This window comes from Vulpes vulpes, chromosome X, assembly GCF_048418805.1.
Source record: "Vulpes vulpes isolate BD-2025 chromosome X, VulVul3, whole genome shotgun sequence".
Classification (NCBI taxonomy): domain Eukaryota; kingdom Metazoa; phylum Chordata; class Mammalia; order Carnivora; family Canidae; genus Vulpes; species Vulpes vulpes.
The window spans coordinates 99,506,248-99,526,955 of NC_132796.1; the positions used below are offsets into that span (position 1 = coordinate 99,506,248).

The window sequence follows — 20,708 nt, forward strand, 5'->3', positions numbered from 1 at the left end:
AGAACAGAAATGACACATGGTAAGAAATCAATAAATATTTGTTGAATGGATAAATGAATGAATTATTCTGCATGACCATGAAGCTCAGATTGAATCCTTTCATATACACATCAAAAGGCTCTGAGGAAAAAATATCTATAAGATAAGTAAAATTCAGTTACCTAGTAAACTTTCAGAGTAGGCCACACAGATCAGTATGAAATAAGGATAGGTTTAGTAGACTCTGATTATAAGGCAAAAAAGTTGCTGTCAGGGCACCTGGGTGGCTCAGCAGTTGAGCGTCTGCCTTCAGTTCAGATCATGGTCCAGGGCTCCTGGGATCCGGTCTCACAAAGGGCTCCCTGTGAGGGGCCTACTTCTCCCTCTGTCTATGCCTCTGCTCTCTCTCTGTGTCTCTCATGAATAAATAAATAAAATATTTAATAAAAAAGTTGCTGTCAGTTAGGCCTTATGAGATTGCTAGATAAGTATTGTCTACACCCAAGAGAGTTGAGTCTGTGCTGTTTGCATGCTCTGTGCTGTGTACTTAAAGTGAAAAAGGTCTATTTTCATCTAAATCTCTTGTAAGGGATCCCTGGGTGGTGCAGCGGTTTGGCGCCTGCCTTTGGCCCGGGGCGCGATCCTGGAGACCCGGGATCGAATCCCACGTCGGGCTCCCGGTGCATGGAGCCTGCTCCTTCCTCCGCCTGTGTCTCTGCCTCTCTCTCTCTCTCTCCCTCTGTGACTATCATAGATAAAAAAAAATAAATAAAAAATAAATCTCTTGTGATTCTCTGATCAAATTATCATCAGAGACTTTAAGAAATTCAAAATTAAAAGATTTAGATAAAAGAGATCTATGTCCTCACAGCCAACTTCCCTTTTAGAAATATTAGCCATAGAATTTCTTTCTTTTATGAATTCCCAGATTATATGGTTTTTTTCTCCCAAGATTCTAGCCCATTCTATCATAATTAAGTCCATAGCATCAGTTCCCCTCAATGCTTCTTTAACCTTCTGAGAAATGGAATTGTCAGTAAGGCAAATCCCAAATTTATCAGATGCTCTGCTTTTAGCAGAATGAGACTTCCATCAGATGCCTGGACAGCTGAAGCCGTCCATTCCCACTGTAGCTTGCCTCTATGCCAGTTCTGTAATCTTCATTAAGGAAGCATCAACCATGTCCTCTGTGAAATATTTCCTGGATGACCCTACAATTTCTTCCAATTTGTATGCTCATGCAAATGTTCTCCATCTTATCTTCCTTCATATTTTGTGGATTTCCACACATGCTTAATATATTTTTAATATTTGGTGGTGAGAAGGTCTCTAAGATAGAATCACAAAGAAAATTCTTGAGGAATGAGTATTTCACATAGGCAGACCCTTACCATCAACCCTCTATGGAGGGAGTGAACCACTAACACCCAATAAGACGGGATGAGCACTGGGTGTTTTTCTGTATGTTGGTAAATTGAACACCAATAAAAATTAATTTAAAAAAAAAAAAAAAAGAAGTGACTATCTGTCTGAAAGTCCTCCTTTTCTGTTGTCATTCTACAGAGCACCGCTCTATCAGTCAACACATTTTTTGGTGCCAAAAATCAATGACTACAAATTTTAGGGAAAAAAAGTTATTCAGGGTCACATGGCCCCTAACAGTATCATTAAATGCAACATAAAAATACCTTAATGGAAGAATCCATTCAGTCAAAGTGACATTGGGAGCTTTTATTTCAGCATTTTTCAAGACTTTCTTCTGTGCAAAGTAGAGTGCCAGAGAAAGCAAAGCGACTTAGATATGGTTGCTAAATCCAAGGACTTACAGCCTCCAAAGTGTACACTCAGCCTTACTTCCATTATATGGGGTCTAAAGTCCCTTCAGTTAAAAAGAAATAAAAATAAAACTTTATCTAAATCTCTGTTAAACCCACAATCATACTTGGAAGAGAACTAAATTGAGCAACACAACATATCGTTTGCAGAACCCAGCAAACACAAAAGTTATGCAATCATCCTATGATATGCATCTTGTTCTCCAAAATTCCTCAATATAGATTCTTCATAGCACTACCTGAGCACTTAATATTCTAGCAGAAAAAAAAGTAAATTCATGAAGAACTACTCAGACAGAAGCAAGTTTCTCTTTGAAGAAGACTGTGTGTGGTTACCCAACACCATCATATTAACCTACCAGAATTATTGCTATATGGAACATTCACTGAAATTCTCATTAACCAGGTTAAGAGGAAAAGGAACATTATTTTGATAAGCAAAATATAACAGAAGCGTCCTCCTCCTTCTTTGTTTTCTCTATGTTTGTATTAGACAACTAAATTACAAAACAGGGATATCTCCTAAATCTCAAAAATGGAAACTGTTCTTCAAGACTGAGGTCATGAATTCTTCAACCATTACTCCTTTATCCCAATTTCCAAAGGTCCTTCTTACATTTGAATTGTGTCTTCTTTTAATGTTACTTAAATATTTTTGGTCTGTAAGTACACTATACATTTTTGGCAAAGACCAATATCTTTAAAATATCTAGATGTATTCAGAAAGGACATCTCCTCAATTTATTTTTCTGTGGCTGAGAACAAAGTAACAGAACTTTGGACACCTCAAGAAGAAATTTCATTTTCATATTTGTACGGGCAAAGAAAAATCACATGTCATGAAATGGCATGAACTATATTATCATTATGTATGCTAGACAATGAATTTCTTTATTGTTTTTTAAACACCAACCTTTCATGGTAGCCTTATTACAAGCCATCTCTGTGTAAATAAAAGAAAAATATATTTAACAAGTAGAAATAAATGTGCATGATTCACCAGCACAGTTAACTCAAGATTTTCCAGCCTTATAACCACAACTGATAGGAAGATTTATTACCACAGCTGCTTGTATTAAACTTCTTTTCCTTGCAGTTGAAGGAATCAAATTTCTTCTTGGAGATTAGTCATTTGTGGGGGTGTTGCCAACTGCAAAATGCTTCTGTTATGAATGAGGTGCACTTCTCTGTTGCTGTCCTCCAGCCCTAAGTCAGTGAGTAATTTTCATCCTTTTATGTGTCTTCTCCCGCCTACCATCAGGAACAGATCTTAATGACTTACACAGTAAAACTTTCTTTGGTTGTTACTCAAACCTGAAACTTCAGATGGTATTGTTTCTGATAACATAATAATTTCACAAGGAAAGGTAGGATGAAATGACATTTTGGCACATGTTTACAAGGATGAAATTCAAGCCAAAGGAAAGGTCTACATGGGATATGAAAGTGAGAACAGAGCTAACATAGCTTGTGTGGGTCACAATTGTGCCAGGCACTGCGCTAGGTTCTTTATAGACATAACCTTTTCTAATTCTTGCAACAATCCTGCAAGAGACTAAGTGATATTCCCATTTCATATATGAGAAAACTGACTTTCTTAGGATTGTGAGGTTACTGGTGGCTGACTCAGAATTTAGGCTTAGATCCCACTGACTCCCTCACTTTCTTTCTGTATTTTAACATTCTGCTTTTTTGGGTATGAAGAATTACCCAATTATATGCAGCACTAATACAACAATACAGTATGGAGAGATTTGATTCTGTGTCTAAATAATAAACTCTTAAAGCCAAAATAGATTTCAATGGGTCATCTGTTTTATTCCCTACCAAAATCACACAAAACTGACAGGACTCTGTCTTTCCTTCTTTCTTCCTTTTTTTTCTTTCTTTCTACACACCTGGAAACATGTATTCCAAAATTTGACTTGTCTCTCTTCAAAATTTCTGGTAAACATGGTCTTCATAAAATCCTTTATCTAATAAAATTTTCCCACCACCCTTTAAGGTTTTGTTTGGAGACAGTAGGATCTGCACATAGTAAGCTTCTGTCATTGAAGACAGAAGACAGAACAATTGAACAAAGAGTGAGATTTAAGTAAATCCATGAGTCACTTCATTTATTTCATATCATTTTGGCTGGTGTTGTTTTTCCATTGAATTGACTGATTGCTATACATATACACTTCCTAATTTGCCATCCATATGTGGTTTTAATATGACATAGAGGAAGCAAAAAAAAAAGAGCTGAAAAGCAAATAAGTATTTCAAGCATTCACAATTGTATCATTGAGCTTAAAGTTAAAAATTATTGTTTGTTAATCAGTGAACCAACTTCAATAAAGCTGTCTATAAACTCATATGTTTGGTAGGAAGATATAGCACATGTGCCTCTTTTTTGGTCAAGAATAAAGTCAATCATCTACCAATATCCCTTTATGAGAGAAATAATTTTAACTCAATGTTAATGACTGTATTACTTGATTAGGTATAAGTATCTCTAATGGGGATCTAACATAGTCTGAACAACTTAACCTTATAAATTTCTGCAAGATAGAAAAGCAAAGAAAACCTGTATTTTCATCATTCGATACTTGAGCAGCTGAGTCTAACCCAGTAAAAGAAATGACACACAATAATTAATCAGAAGTCTAGAACATGAACTCTAACAGGCTACTAAGATGCTGTTTTTCTTAATTCCTAACATAGATGACATTATGTTTTGTCATCTTTCCCAGTACTTGAGATGACTAAATGGGCAGTCTAAAGACATTGTCTCTGAGATGGCTGAATTCATCCTCACGGAATTTTTCCAACAGCCTCAAATCTAGGCTGTCTTCTTGGGACTGCTGTATTTCTACCTGGTCACCATGTTTGGGACCAGCTTTATTGTAGTTAGATGGGATTCTCAACTTCATATCCCCATGTATTTTTTTCCTCAGTAATTTATCCTTCCTTGGTATCTGTTACTCTATCAGCTGGGAAACATATATCTTGGCCCAATGTTTCAGGGACTTCCCCATCATTTTCTATACCAGCTGTTATGCCCAGATGACCACATCCCTCTTTCCAGGGATGACAGAATGCTTCTTCCTTGCTGTCATGGTTTATGACAGGTTTGTTGCAATCTCCAATCCCCTGCATCATACCACTTTTATGAATAATCAGGTTTGCATACAGTTGGCATTGGGAACGTGGGCCAGTGCCTTTTTAGTAGCAGTCTTGCCAATCATTGCAATTCCTGCTTATTATTATGGACAGAATACCATCAACCATTTTACCTGTAAGATTCAGGCCCTGCTGAAGTTCATCTGCTCAGACACTCCTGTCAGTCTGAGACTAGGTCTGGTTATCTGTATATTCACACTGCCCCTGACTTTCCCTTTTGTCCTTATTTCCTATTTCTACATTGTAGTTATCATGCTGAGGATCCATTCTGTTCAGGCCAGGCTCAAACCTTTCTCCACCTGTGTCACCCATCTAACTGTAGTCACCATATTTAATGGCAAAGCCATCTACATGTACCTGAAACTTCAGTCAAAGGAATCTCAGGAAGAATACAAATTCTTCTCAATATTTTATGGAGCAGTTACTCCCATATTAATTCCCCTCATTAACACTCTGAGAAACAAGGACATAAAAGCTACACTTAGGAAGTTAGCCAAAGAAAACGAAAAATCCTAATGGCTCTCTAAACCTCTTCAATGTGCAAGAAAAACAATGAAAACTTGGTTCATAAAATTTCAATTCATGTTTTTTTTTTTTTAAAAACAAACAGCATCAAAAATCTTAGTGAAAATTCTACAAGGTCACTACTAGACACTCTGTAACAAATTTACCTTAAATGTTAACATTTTGTCAAGTCATATTATGACCTAAAGTCATGAATGTGTCCAAAATAGTTTAGAGAAAGAATAATAGTAGGAGATAGGCAAAGGCAAATGCTACAGCTATAGTAGTCCATCAGGGACAGGTTCTTTTCTGAGATATAGAGAGCAAGGTTTTTTGTGATCAAACATCTTTCTTTCCACACAAGGTGGATGAAATTCAAATATAGCACACTAGTTATATATATAGTATTTGCTCCTCATATCACATTTTATATGTGTCTGCCCCAATTTGAACCTAATGGACAAATAACCTCTTAATTTTCACATTTATATGATAGCATCTCATGGCAAGAAGTATCTTTTTACGTATAAAGCACTTTATCTTTTAAAAAGCATTTTAAATAAATATTCTAGTTTATACTTACAATTTCTTATTTTAAAATCATTTGCATATTATACATATTAATAAATCTTTTCTCAACCAACATTGTTTCTACAAATATTAAATTTCCATCATATCAATTTCTTACAACAATGTTTAAACTGAAATTGTTATTCTTTTGCCTTCTCTACCTTCTCCAATTTCCGTGCCTTCTCTTCCATGCTGTGCCTTAGCGACCCTCTGGCCATTTCTACTCCAATTTCTCATACACATTCATGAGCTTTAGCATTTCTGCTCTACCCAAGAGTCTTCATGGCCAAGATTGTGATTATTTTTCTCCTTCTTCCTCATTTAATAAGATGCCATATGCACTTTCTATTGTTGGCAGCCAACATGTATTGTACACTTTGTATTATGGTAATTTGTTGATTATTTTTCTCATATTAACTTTGACTAACTCTGGAATTTTTCTGTCATAGCACATTGAGAAGGCTATATAAATTGCTTCTAAAATTTTCTTTCCTCCCACACTCTTCTTTTAGATTGGTGGATATCTGGTCACACTATTTTTTTTTAATTTTCTTTAATTGGATTTCAATTTGCCAACATATACCATAACATCCAGTGCCATCCCAACAAGTGACCCCCTCAGTGCCCATCACCCAGTCACCCCTACCCCCCACCCACCTCCATTTCCACTGCCCCTTGTTCATTTCCCAGAGTTACGAGTCTCTCATGTTCTGTCTCCCTTTCTGATATTTCCCACTCATTCTTTTCTCCTTTCCCCTTCATTCCCTTTCACTATTTTTTATATTCCCCAAATGAATGAGAACATATAATGTTTGTCCTTCTCCAATTGACTTATTTCACTCAGCATAATACCCTCCAGTTCCATCCACGTCGAAGCAAATGGTGGGTATTTGTCGTTTTTAATGGCTGAGTAATATTCCATTGTATACATAAACCACATCTTCTTTATCCATTCATCTTTCGATGGACACTGAGGCTCCTTCCACAGTTTGGCGATTGTGGACATTGCTGCTATAAACATCAGGGTGCAGGTGTCCCGGCATTTCACTGCGTCTGTATCTTTGGGGTAAATTCCCAGCAGTGCAATTGCTGGGTGTAGGGCCGATCTATTTTTAAGTCTTTGAGGAACCTCCACACAGTTTTCCAGAGTGGCTGCACCAGTTCACATTCCCACCAACAGTGCAAAAGGGCTCCCCTTTCTCCAAATCCTCTCCAACATTTGTGGTTTCCTGCCTTGTTAATTTTCCCCATTCTCACTCATGTGAGGTGGTATCTCATTGTGGTTTTGATTTGTATTTCCCTGATGGAAAGTGATGCAGAGCATTTTCTCATGTGGTTGTTGGCCATGTCTATGTCTTCCTCTGTGAGATTTCTGTTCACATCTCTTGCCCATTTCATGATTGGATTGTTTGTTTCTTTGCTTTTGAGTTTAAGAAGTTCTTTATAGGTCTTGGATACTAGTCCTTTGCTAACCCTTCATCAAGACAGTGTGGTACTGGCACAAAAACAGACACAAAGATCAATGACACAGAATAGAGAATCCAGAAGTGGACCCTCAACTTTATGGTCAACTAATATTCGACAAAGGGGGAAAGACTATCCACTGGAAAAAAGACAGTCTCTTCAGTAAATGGTGCTGGAAAAATTGGACATCCACATGCAGAAGAATGAAACTGGACCATTCTCTTACAACATACACAAAGATAAACTCAAAATGGATGAAAGATCTAAATGTGAGACAAGATTCCATCAAAATCCTAGAGGAGAACACAGGCAACACCCTTTTTGAACTTGGCCACAGTAACTTCTTGCAAGATACATCCATGAAGGCAAGAGAAACAAAAGCAAAAATGAACTATTGGGATTTCATCAAGATAAGAAGCTTTTGCACAGCAAAAGAAACAGTCCACAAAACTAAAAGACAACCTACAGAATGGGAGAAGATATTTTCTTTTTCTTTTTTTTTTTTTTGAGACTTTATTTATTTGAGAGAGAGATTCCAGAGTGAGAGGGAGAGGGACAAGCAGATTCCCCTCTGAGCAGGGAGCCTGATGTGGAGCTCCATTCCAAGACCCTGGGATCATGACCTGAGCCAAAGGCAGACGCCTAAGTAACTGAGCCACCCACTGGTCACACTATTTTCTATCCTTGGCCTCTTTCTTTACTTTCTGAAGGTTAATCAGTGTGTGTGTGTGTGTGTGTGTGTAAAATCTTTCAGCAGGAAACTATAATAATCAGAGAGTAAGCTTCACACTCCATTTGCCCCTGGTAGTGGTGAAGAAATCATTCTGTATGTATGTATGTGTATATGTGTGTGTGTAATTGATAATCTATATAAAATCTTAGAGTGGTTTCTGGAACATAGCAAGCATTCAATAAATTGCTATTTATTGAATAGTAATTTTTATAAATTGCTAAGATATTGCAATTTTCTGAAAGTTCCCAAATACTCTCATTATTATTTCTTTCTCAAAGTCAATTTCCTTTATGCATTGTCCTCTCCAGAGTGTACAACAAGAAGCCTCATCATCCCATTCTCTAGTTTTAGAAACATATCATATTTCTCTTTGGCTTTCACTTTTATGGCTTTGCTTTTAATCTGGTTGACTCTTATTCCAGTTCCTCTGACCTATGCTTGATATATTTTAAGTAGAGACAGCCCCAAACTTAGGAATGAGTTATGTCCAAAAGTTAACTCATATGTCATCAGCTTGGAACTCAGAGCACGTTTTCCCCACTGAGACAGAGTAGCTACATTCCAAAGGCAGCTCACCAACACCTATTTAGGTCACCATTCTATCACTAATAATACTAAAATCCCTAGGAACATTTTTAAAAGTATGTTTATTGGAAGATAGGTTTTGAGTCCACATTTGGATTCTAAAAACACAGGCACTGTTAGATGGCATTACTGCTTCAAGAAAAAGTCTGCCATAAGGATTTGTGTAATCACCCTCATGCCCTCATGAGTCTATGGGGAAATCTCCACAAGATGTAAGAGTGGGGATTGGGGATCTTCTCTACAGACAACAAAAGTAATAACTTGCTTCTGTGTGGGGGTCATGCGCAATTTAGAGGGCTACCAATCTCTCTTCATTTCTCTTTATATTGTTGCTAGTGTTGGATGACTTGCTAACACAATACCTGTGGCCATTCATTTCACAAACATTTACTAAATGGCTATTGTATGTTAGAGATACAAATCGAAGTAAGTAGTTTTCTGCCTTTGAGAGACTCACATTAGAGATGGGGAGTAAATAAGCACAGGGAATTGCTATAGATACTGTGATCCATATTTGTACAGTTTACAGAGACACCTTAATGGGCAGTCAGGAAATATTTAATAGAAGAGATGACACCTTTAGTAAAGTCTTGAGAGAGGAGTAGCTTTCCAGTTGGATCAAGAAGGACAGTTTTAATGGACACAATATGAACAAGTACAGAGGTACAAATTCTTAATGGGCAGTCAGGAAATATTTAATAGAAGAGATGACACCTTTAGTAAAGTCTTGAGAGGGGAGTAGCTTTCCAGTTGGATAAAGAAGGACAGTTTTAGTGGACACAATATGAACAGGAATTCTTAATGGGCAGTCAGGAAATATTTAATAGAAGAGATGACACCTTTAGTAAAGTCTTGAGAGAGGAGTAGCTTTCCAGTTGGATAAAGAAGGACAGTTTTAGTGGACACAATATGAACAAGTACAGAGGTACAAAACCCAGCTTGGTGTACTTTCAGATACTGCCAACAATTTAATTCCCACAGCAGAAAGTGTGGGAAGTGTTTTGGCAATATATAAAACTTGAGAAGAAAGCAGTAGACCAGATTATGAGACTACTATGATATATTAAGGAGCCAGCACTTTATTTACTCTACAGGTCAACAAACTATGGCCTGAAGGGCCAAATCCAGCTCTTGGCTTATACGGCCCATGAGTTAAGGTTGGTTTTTAAGTTGTTAAGTGATGTAAGAAAAACAACAACAACTGAGAAGCCTATTCTACAAAGACTGTTGTGTCGCCTGCAAAGCCTAAAATGTTTACTATCTGGCCCTTTAGAGTAAAATATTTTGCTGAGCTCTGCTATAGATGGTGGGTAACCATTAAAGATTTTTGAGCAGATCAGCCACGTGTTCAGAATTGTTTTTAAAAGCTCACTTTTACAAGAAATGTATAAGATTGATTGAAGAGGTATAAGACTGAATGTAGGATCAATTGGGAGGTGTTAATAATCTAAGACCTAATGCAGAACTGAACTAAGGATTTAGCAATAAAGATTTGGAAGAAACTTGTGTCATTAGAATACCCCTTTTTCATTTTTACATACAATTTCATTTACATTCAATGTGTATTTTCTCAGAAGTAAGATCTTTAGCACAGATATAATTAAGGGCCTCAAGGGTTGGATGAGCTCATCCTGAACATCATTCACTTCTTTTCAACATTCAATGAGCAAATAGAGATATGGAGAGAGGAGGGTCCAGAGTCATAGTTATGTTTTATTCACATATGACCATATGACCTCTCCCTTCTCTGACCAGTATAACTGCATGGCATATGAAATTGCACTTTGTTCAAACAAAACATATTTTAAGATAATAAATGTCCTCTAGCTCCTTTCATGATTTCTGAAGTTCACTCATCACCTGTTACTCCTTTAGACATACTGTTGCATTTCATGCATCATGAATAGTACCACTATGAACCTTAGAAATTTCTTTCTAAAAAATGTTGTTATTCAACATAGTACTGGAAGTCCTAGCCACAGCAATCAGACAACAAGAGGAAATAAAAAGTAGGGGCGACTAGGTGACTCAGTCACTTGAGCACTGACTCTTGATTTTGGCTCAGGTCATGGTCTTGGGGTTGTAAGATTGAATTCCATGTTGGGCTCTGTGCTGGATGTGGAGCCTGCTTAGGATACTCTCTCCCTCTTCCTCTGCCCCTCCTCTGCCCCACTCACACACATGCTCTCTCTCTCCCTAGAAAAACAAAAAAGAAAGAAAAAAGAAAAGAAAAGAAACAAAAGACATCCAAATCAGTAAGGAAGAAGTAAAATTTCACTATTTGCAGATGACATAATACTCTATATAGATGAATTCCATGTTGGGCTCTGTGCTGGATGTGGAGCCTACTTAGGATACTCTCTCCCTCTTCCTCTGCCCCTCCTCTGCCCCACTCACACACATGCTCTCTCTCTCCCTAGAAAAACAAAAAAAGAAAGAAAAAAAGAAAAGAAAAGAAATAAAAGACATCCAAATCAGTAAGGAAGAAGTAAAATTTCACTATTTGCAGATGACATAATACTCTATATAGAAAATCTGAAAGACTCCACCAAAAACTGCTAGAACTGATAAACAAATTCAGCAATGTCACAGGATATAAAATCAATCTGCAGAAATCTGTTGTATTTCTATACAGTAATAATGAAGCAGTAGAAAGAGAAATTAAGAAAACAATCTCATTTACAATTGCACCAAAAATAATAAGGTAGGTAGGAATAAGCCTAACCAAAGAGGTAAAAGACATGTACTCTAAAAACTATAAAACAGGGGATCCCTGGGTGGCGCAGCGGTTTGGCGCCTGCCTTTGGCCCAGGGCGCGATCCTGGAGACCCGGGATCGAGTCCCACATCGGGCTCCCGGTGCATGGAGCCTGCTTCTCCCTCCGCCTGTGTCTCTGCCTCTCTCTCTCTCTCTCTCTGTGACTATCATAAATAAATAAATTTAAAAAAATTAAAAATAAATAAAAATAAAAACTATAAAACTGATAAAAGAAATTGAAGATGACACAATGGCAAGATATTCCATGCTCATGGATTGGAATAACAAATATTGTTAAACTGTCTACCCAAAGCAATCTACATATTATTGCAATCCTATCAAAATACTAATGGCATTTTGCACAGAGCTAGAATAAACAACCCTAAAATTTGTATGGAACCAGAGAAAACCCTGAAGAGCCAAAAGAATGTTGAAAGAGAAAACCAAAACTGGAAGCATCACAATTATGGACTTCAAATTATAATACAAAGCTGTAGTAATCAAAATAGCATGGTACTGGAACAAAAATAGGCACATGACTCAATAGAACAGTAAAGAAAATCCACAAATAAACCCACAATTATATGGCCAATTAATCTTTGACAAAGCAGGAAAGAATATCCTATGGGAGAAAGACAGTCTTTTCAACAAATGGTGTTGTGACGGGCACTGAGGTGGGCACTTGACGGGATGAGCACTGGGTGTTATTCTATATGTTGGCAAATTGAACACCAATAAAAAATTAATTTATATTAAAAAAAACTACAAAGATATATCACCTCACACATGCCAGAAGGGCTAAAATCAAAAACACAAGAAACAACAGGTGTTGGAGAGGATGTGGCGAAAAGGGAATCCTCTTGCACTGTTGGTAGTAATGTGAACTGGTGCAGCCACTGTGGAAAACAGTATGGAGTTTCCTCAAAAAGTTAAAGATAGAACTATGCTATGATCCAGCAATTGCACTACTAGGTATTTGCCCAAAGAATACAAAAATACCAATTAAAAGGGATACATACACCCCTATGTTTATAGCAGCATTGTTTACAATGGCTAAGATATGGAAGCAGCCCACGTGTCCACTGATAGATGAATGGACAAAGAAGATGTGATACACACACACGCACACACACACACACACGGGAATATTATTTAGCCATAAAAAGTGAAATTTTGCCTTTTGCAACAATGAGGATGGGTCTAGGGTGTGCTAAGCAAAATAAGTTAGTCATAGAAAAGACAAATTCCATATGATTTCACTCATGTGGAATTTAAGAAACCAAACATATAGTATTAGTTTGTCCTTCTCTGATTGACTTATTTCACTCAGCATAATACCCTCCAGTTCCATCCACGAACTAGGGGTGGTGGAATGGGCGAGGCGTGGGGGTGAATGGGTGACAGGCACTGAAGGGGGCACTTGACGGGATGAGCACTGGGTGTTATTCTGTATGTTGGCAAATTGAACACCATTAAAAAATAAATTTATTATTAAAAAAAAGAAACCAAACAAATAAGCAAAGGGGAAATAAGAGAGAGAGAGAGGCAAACCAAGAAACAGACGTAACTATGGAGAATAAACTGATGGTTATCAGAGGGAAGGTGGGAGGGGATGGGTGAAATAGGTAATGGGGATTAAGGAGTGTACTTGTCCTGATGAGTACTGGGCAATTAAAATTAAAACTTAAAAAAATATGTATTATTATTTTCCTGCTGGCCTTTCTCACTCCGATGAGGCCTGTAGGCAGTAGCCATGGCACTCAGCCTAAATTGCATAATATTGAAGCCCCACTTCCACAAGGACTAGCAGTGGCATGGCCACATGGTTCAATCCACCAGCAGAGAAGATCCACAGACTCAAGGCCTGCAAGCCAAGGCACACCACATGGCCTGGAGTGCTCACATCCAGATCCATCCATCCCATCCTGAAGTGCCCCACAGCAAGGTATCACACCAAAGTGCAAGCTGGCAGGGGCTTCAGTATGGAAGTTATGGGTGGCTGGACTCCACAAGAAGGTGGCATGGACTATTGGAATTTCAGTGAATCCAAGAAGGCAGAACAAGTCCACAAAGTTCCTGCAGGCCAATGTGAAGTGGCTGAAGGAGTACAGCTCCAAGCCCATTCTATTCCCGAGGAAGCCCTTGGCCCCCAAGAAGGCAGACAGCTCTGCTGAAGAACTAAAACTGGTTACCCAGTTGATGACCAGTCATGCCCATATGGAATGTCTATAAGAAGGAGAAAGAGTCATTACAGAGGAGGAGAGGAACTTCAAGGCATTTGCCAGTATTCACATGGCCTATTCCAATGCCCAGCTCTTTGACATGGGCACAAAGGGCCAAAGAAGCTGCAGAATGGGATGTTGAGAAGAAAAATAAAGTGCCATTGGCAACTTGTGATAAAATACTTATGTATCTATATATGTAATGTCAGGGACTTCCAGTTTCTAAGTTTTTTCTTTTCTCATATATCATTCATTCTCTTTTTTTTTTTTAATCATATTGCTGATGTCCTTCTTATTCTATCTACTATAGAAACCCACAGATATAATCATTCTATAATATATCAATATGTAAAATCAGTATGTTATAAACCTTAAATATAGACAAGGTTACATGTCAATTATATTTCAATAAAGCTGGAGGGGAAGGAAACCTACAAATAAATGTTTGCTCAGCTCATGCAAAAAAAGTCCTAGAATAATAGTATCTAAATTTTGTTCAAGCTATTTTCACAAATATTATCTCATTTAAGCTTCACAACAACGTGAAGTCACTTTACAGATGAGAAATTCAAGGATCTGGAAGCTGATTTTCCCAAGTTTGCATAGCTGACAAGTGGTAGAAGTGGAGCTAAAACCATCTCTGACCTGAAAGAGTATAGGTTTTCCACCGTGCCACATGCATACCAGAAGCAGATTTAGATTTTCTCGACATCTTTTTAATGATGGTCACTCACACTTGAGCTGTGAAATCTGTTGCTGAGTCACTCTTTCATTTTCTACTTGCTTTTGTGTGCCCATATCCATTCCTGCATTACAGCTCCATAAAGGACTCTCATAACTGATATCAAGTCACCTTAACCTATCTGTCTATAATCTCTCAAACACATGACAACTGTCTTCCCTCCCTGCACATGAGGAAATGTCAGTAGTCCTGCTTGTTTTTGCTTCTTCCCTATATCACCCAGACTCTCCATCTATTGCAGACATTTGTCATTTGCTCTTTGGTTTTCTCTATTTCTGTTCTAATCTCTTCATTCGTTTTCTCTGATCTCCATTAGTTTGTTCTAAAATTGAAAATATCTATTTTTCTCTTCAAAGCATTTGGTTTCATTTCTTTCCTTGAGAGCTTTCTTCAAATTATTTTTTCATCTGTACCAATCCTCTCTGACAGCTTGAAATGAAAGCTGGGCTTCTCTCCCCTTGACCATTCCTCATCATTTTCAATCCTTTTCCTTACTTATAGGAATTTGTTCATCTCCCATTTACCTCTGCCAAATTTCCAAGCTTTTAAAAAATTAATTTCAGCTATTACCATCGCATGATCAGAAAAAGTGCTATCTTTCATTTTATATGTCGGACCACTGCTCTCTCTTGCAATATAAATCCTGTCAACCCTACTGGATCACTTCCCTTTTATGTAAGCATACTGCAAAGTGTTAGCATACGCTTCCAAATAATCTTTCAAGTCTACATTTTTGCACACAATTTTCTAAGTATTCAGCTTCATTGGTCAATTTCCATTTATCTCTGGCCTTATTCCCTTTTCTGAGATGTAATTGAAATGTCCCTATACTCCAAAACCACTCTACTTTATGAAGAATGAAGAAAGGATGCCGCATCCTTAATTTACAAATCCAAGCTGTTCTTCTCCCTAATTAACACCCTTCATCATGTCTTCCAATCCAGATATCCTATCTTTTAAACATTTACATGATGACATTTTACCAAAAATCCTCCATTGTAGTCTCTTTCTCCCCTTCAACAATAGGAAAACTCAAACAAAGCCATGTCATATGAATAATGGACAAGTACTGTAAGCAAGCAACAGTATGCTGTAGAGATAGAGATAGAGAAATCAGATATATTATTTGTGGGTAAGAAAAACATGGATTATTTATATGACAGATGAATTTAAGGTAGTTTTGGAAGCATAAATAAGATTTTATTAAGCAAAATATGGTGTGGGAAATGATCATATTCCAAATGGCAAGAAAAAATGCACCAAAGTGTAAATGCTTGTCATAGGGTGCATTTTCATAATGGCTAACTACCATTGGCTGAAAGATAGTCTGCAAGTGTTGTAAATAAAGAAAGATAAGGTTGGGGCATGTTGTAGAGCATACTGTTAATCTAAGAAGTTCAGTTTTATTAAAAAGAATAAACCATTGTAAGTTTTAAAAATAGCGGTAACATACCAGACCCTCAAATCTTTATTGAAAGGGTGAATGAACGAATCAAAGATAAATCCAAAAGTTTTATTTGGGTGACTGGGAAGACAGCAAAACTCTTAAGAAAAAAAAAAAGGAAAGATAGAAGAGGATCTGTTGGCTTTGGTCAAAGGGCTCAGTTTTGGATATAATTGAACATAAGGTGCTTGAAAGCCATCCGTATCTAGCTAGTCATCAAATACATGGAGATGCAGGGCTGAGAGTTGGACATAGAGATAAAAATTGAAAGTCTGCCACATAGAAAGGATAGTTAAAGTTGTAAATAGTGAGTGAAATCACTAAGCCCAAAATCAGAGAAAAAATCAGAAAGAGTATCCATGTGGAATAGGGAGAGAAAGAAGTAAGTTAAAGAGAAAAGGTATCCTGTAAGAATTAGAAGAAGAATACAAAGTTTGAAATATTATTGAAGCCAAAGAAATAAAGGATTTAAAGGAAGAGGATGTTTACCAATGCTGAGTGTTTCCAAGATATAGAAGAGGATGGGTTCTAAGGAGCATTAAGTTTGACAATTAGAAAGTCATCACAGATCTTCAAATGAGATGTTTCAGTAGACTACAAGGTACAGAAGCTAGAAGGTAAGTGTGAGAAAGTAGAAGCAGCAATTGTTTTTTTTTTTTTTTTTTAGAATTATAACCTTATTTATTTATTTATTTATTTTTTTAATAAATTAATTTTTTTTGGTGTTCAATTTACCAACATACAGAATAACACCCAGTGCTCATTCCGTCAAGTGTCCCCCTCAGTGCCCGTCACCCATTCCCCCCCACTCCCCGCCCTCCTCCCCTTCCACCACCCCTAGTTCGTTTCCCAGAGTTAGGAGTCTTTATGTTCTGTCTCCCTTCCTGATATTTCCCAACATTTCTTCTCCCTTCCCTTATATTCCCTTTCACTATTATTTATATTCCCCAAATGAATGAGAACATACACTGTCCTTTTCCGATTGACTTACTTCACTCAGCATTATACCCTCCAGTTCCATCCATGTTGAAGCAAATGGTGGGTATTTGTCGTTTCTAATGGCTGAGTAATATTCCATTGTATACATAAACCACATCTTCTTTATCCATTCATCTTTCGAAGGACACCGAGGCTCCTTCCACAGTTTGGCTATTGTGGACATTGCTAGAAGCAGCAATTGTAGACTACTCTTTAGTTAATTCTGGTGATAAAGGGAAAGTAAGAAATAAGCTCATGAATTTATCAGGAATAAGGGATGAATGTTCTTAGAACTGTTGAATCCTCTGTATGCTGGTTGGCATAAGGAAAGGAGTTTGGTACAAAGTAGAATATACACATGCAGACACACATATGCATACATAACACACATATACATACATGTGTATATGTATACATAAGTGCACATGTGTGTGTGTATTTAGAGAGAGAGAAAGAGGGAGAGAGAGAGAGAAAGGCAAAGAGAGTGAGAGGCCAAGAGGGAAGGAAAGGAAATAGAAGGAGGAAGGGGGATAAAAATATAAGGTAAAGATTGTAGCATTACTACTGAAGCAAGATCCTGAAAAATCAACAAGAGTTGGAATCAGCTAAACATGTACATGCAGTAATTAGCTCTGACAGGAAGGCAGGTGGGAGCTTCTTCCTCGGAGGCAGGAAAAATGGATAGGTTCAGATATAGGAAAGAGTTAAAGTTAAGGGAGAAAAAGAAACAAATAAGCATTCCTCTAATCAATCTGAATTTCTATTACCCAGTACTCTCTTACTTCTGTGTCTTGGACTCCATCTTCAGGAAACCTGCAGTATTTATTTTCTTAAGTGTGTGTCCCTCCTCTCCTGCTCTGCGGATGTTTTATGTAGCAAACCAACATTGTCTTTTTCTTGCATTAACTACTAGTTTACTCCTACTATTTTTTGTGGCCCTTCTACTTTTACTATTTTCCTTTACTCCTTTCTCTATCCTTACCTAACATCCATTTTTATTCTGTCCCTCAACATAAACACATGATCCACACATATTAGTTCCTGAATCTCTAATTCCCTTTCATAGACCTTTCCTGATTAGTGAAGATTATAGCTAGTGATTGCCACATTTTCAAAAGGTTGAACTATGATAGAAAGTGAATGCCAGAGAAAGGATAGCATAGTAGAAAAAAACCTTGAACATATTTATAGAATAAGAGTCAGTAGAAAATGAAGTGAGGTATTAAAAACAAAACAAAGTAAATGGTTTGATTCTAGAGCAAATGGAAGAAAATGAAACTCAAAGCACAGGTAGAAGGATTTTTCTTAGGCATAATGAGGATATTTTTCCACTGAGGCAAAGGGAAGGAGTCAGTGATGGGTCAAATACGTACATGTTAGTAGGAAGAAGGGAAATACTTTTATTCTCTGGAATAGTGAGGAGGTCAATTACTGAAAGTGAAGGTAGAAGTTATATAGTAAAAGATGGGAGGGGGTCTCAGGGAAGTTCCAACAAGTTATTGTGGGAAACGAGAAGAGAGTACTCTAGGAAAATATCAGATTATCACATAACATAGAGGGTCAAAGACAGCTTGATAGCCATAAAAATTTAGAAGCACAAAATCCATATAGTTGTAATATCTCATCTTACCATACTTAGCAGCCTATTTGTAGGAAACAATGGCCTGAATAAGGCCTAAGTGTAGAAAGAGTTAAATTAATTCAGGTGAAATTAAGACAGTGATGCATTCCAATGTCTCAAAAGAGTACATTCTGCCTGAAAAACTATAGGAGTTTGTTATGGCTGAAAGCATAGTATACGAGGCTAGAAAAGTTTATCAGGAACCTAATTATTGGTGTTCTCAATCCCTTTGGCAATGGGTATTCATTGAAGGGTTTTGAGCATGAGAATGACTTCTTTTGAAAATATCACTAGGGAATATTTGTGGAAGGTAGAATAGGAGGAGATATTGGAGGCAGAGAGGCTACTTAAGTTATTACAATAGTATAGATGAGAGATGAGAGGACACACACAGAGGTGGGCACAGAGAAAAGGAAATGAATTAGAAAGACCTACAGAAACGTTTGGTTGAGGATGAGTTTGAGAAACTTTGGTAGCTAAATGGGATTTTAGTTTATTTGAATTGCTGTATTTCTTCCTACAGATCCTTATTACTCTATTCTATAGCTGATAAGTGATCCTTCTGGTAAAAGCCAAGAGAAAAAAGATTAGAAGTAAATGCATCTAGAGCAGCCCTGGTGGCTCAGCAGTTTGGCGCTGCCTTCAGTCCAGGGCCTGATCCTGGAGACCTGGGATTGAGTCCCGTGTCGGGCTCCCTGCATGGAGCCTGCTTCTCCCTCTGCCTGTGTCTCTGCCTCTCTCTGTGTGTCTTTCATGAATAAATAAATAAAATATTAAAAAAAGAAATAAATGCATCTAAAACTCATAGACTGTTCTTAAAACTTGAATAATCTAACAGAAAGAGTATAGGCTTTGGAATAAGAGAGTCCTGGGTTCTAAACCCATGTCCACCACTTAATATCTGCATGGATTGGCATAGTTAACTTCACTGAGCTTTAATTTCTTCTGCATGAAAAGAGGAACATACCTATTTTTCAGAGCCATTGTTGGGTTTAAGTGCAATATTGAAAACATGTATAGGAGATAGGTAGTTTGAACACTTCCTGGGTATGTAGTAAATGCTCAATAAGTGGTAGCTAGTTCTATTTCCATTGTTTTGTTGCTAATAGCATCTTTGCTATTATCTCAGTGTTCATGTAGCTCTTTTGCCAGGTTCTGCTACCCTCCTCCAGGGCTTGTTTTATAGTTTTATAGCCTGCTTCTGTCTTTGCACTGAAGTCATACCAAGCCATACTGTAGACAGATGACTCCCCAAATATTGCTAAATAAGCCACTGTGTTTTAAGTACACTATGTGCTTTAGGTCACATGGTGTGGAGGACCTTCCTTGCTTCTTATCCCACCACTGAGCCAACTGGTACTAGATTTATACCAATGGCAGAGGCTGTCCTTCAAATCAGATTGCATTTGCCTGGCAAATAAAATCATTCCATACATAAATGGCTTCTCAAATCATGTTACCATGATTACCATGGTTACCACACTGTATACAAATAAACCTTATATATCATCCTATGTCATACATGAGTGTGTTATATGCATATTTTTCCAGGCATGCTTCACATACAACCATCTTAAAAAGTACCAATAGAAGAAGCCTCACCAATACCATCATGTAAGGAGCTCCTCCAAAAGCAAAATCTTAGTAGCCAAGACCCCTCAAATTGCATGGTCATCTATCACTGAAATAATATCTACCTAATAGGTGGCTGCCTTCAGAGACTGCCCTTCACATAACCTTTGATATGTACCTCTAATTACACCCTGTGAATGACAGAATCTTGCCACATAGTGGCTCTCCTCAGGTTATACACATACAGACATAATCAAAATAGCTTACTTTTTTCTTCTAAATGAGTCTGCTATGGTTTCTTCAACAGAAGTAGCGTGTTTGGAGTTCTTTCCTAAGGAATCCACTGAGATGTCGCTCTAAAGGATGATTTATTTTCCAAAACTAAGGTTCAACTTTAAATGATAACCTGAGTAAGAGGTACAAAACAGTTTATGCATGAATGGAAATCAAAATGTGGGATTTTCCAAAATTTTCCTTCAGTATCATCCCTAAGGCCTTCAATTAAGAAGACCTCTGATAAGACCTTATTAGGTGCTC

The 20,708-nt window shown here is 37.4% G+C and overlaps 1 long non-coding RNA gene and 1 pseudogene across 3 annotated transcripts in view; one reads left to right on the top strand and one right to left on the bottom strand.

Annotated features, from left to right (window-relative positions):
- LOC112907864 (uncharacterized) overlaps positions 1-20,708 on the bottom strand; it is a 324,991-nt gene that overhangs the window by 53,439 nt on the left and 250,844 nt on the right. The window lies entirely within an intron of this gene.
- On the top strand, positions 13,346-14,017 carry LOC112907870 (large ribosomal subunit protein eL13 pseudogene; annotated as a pseudogene).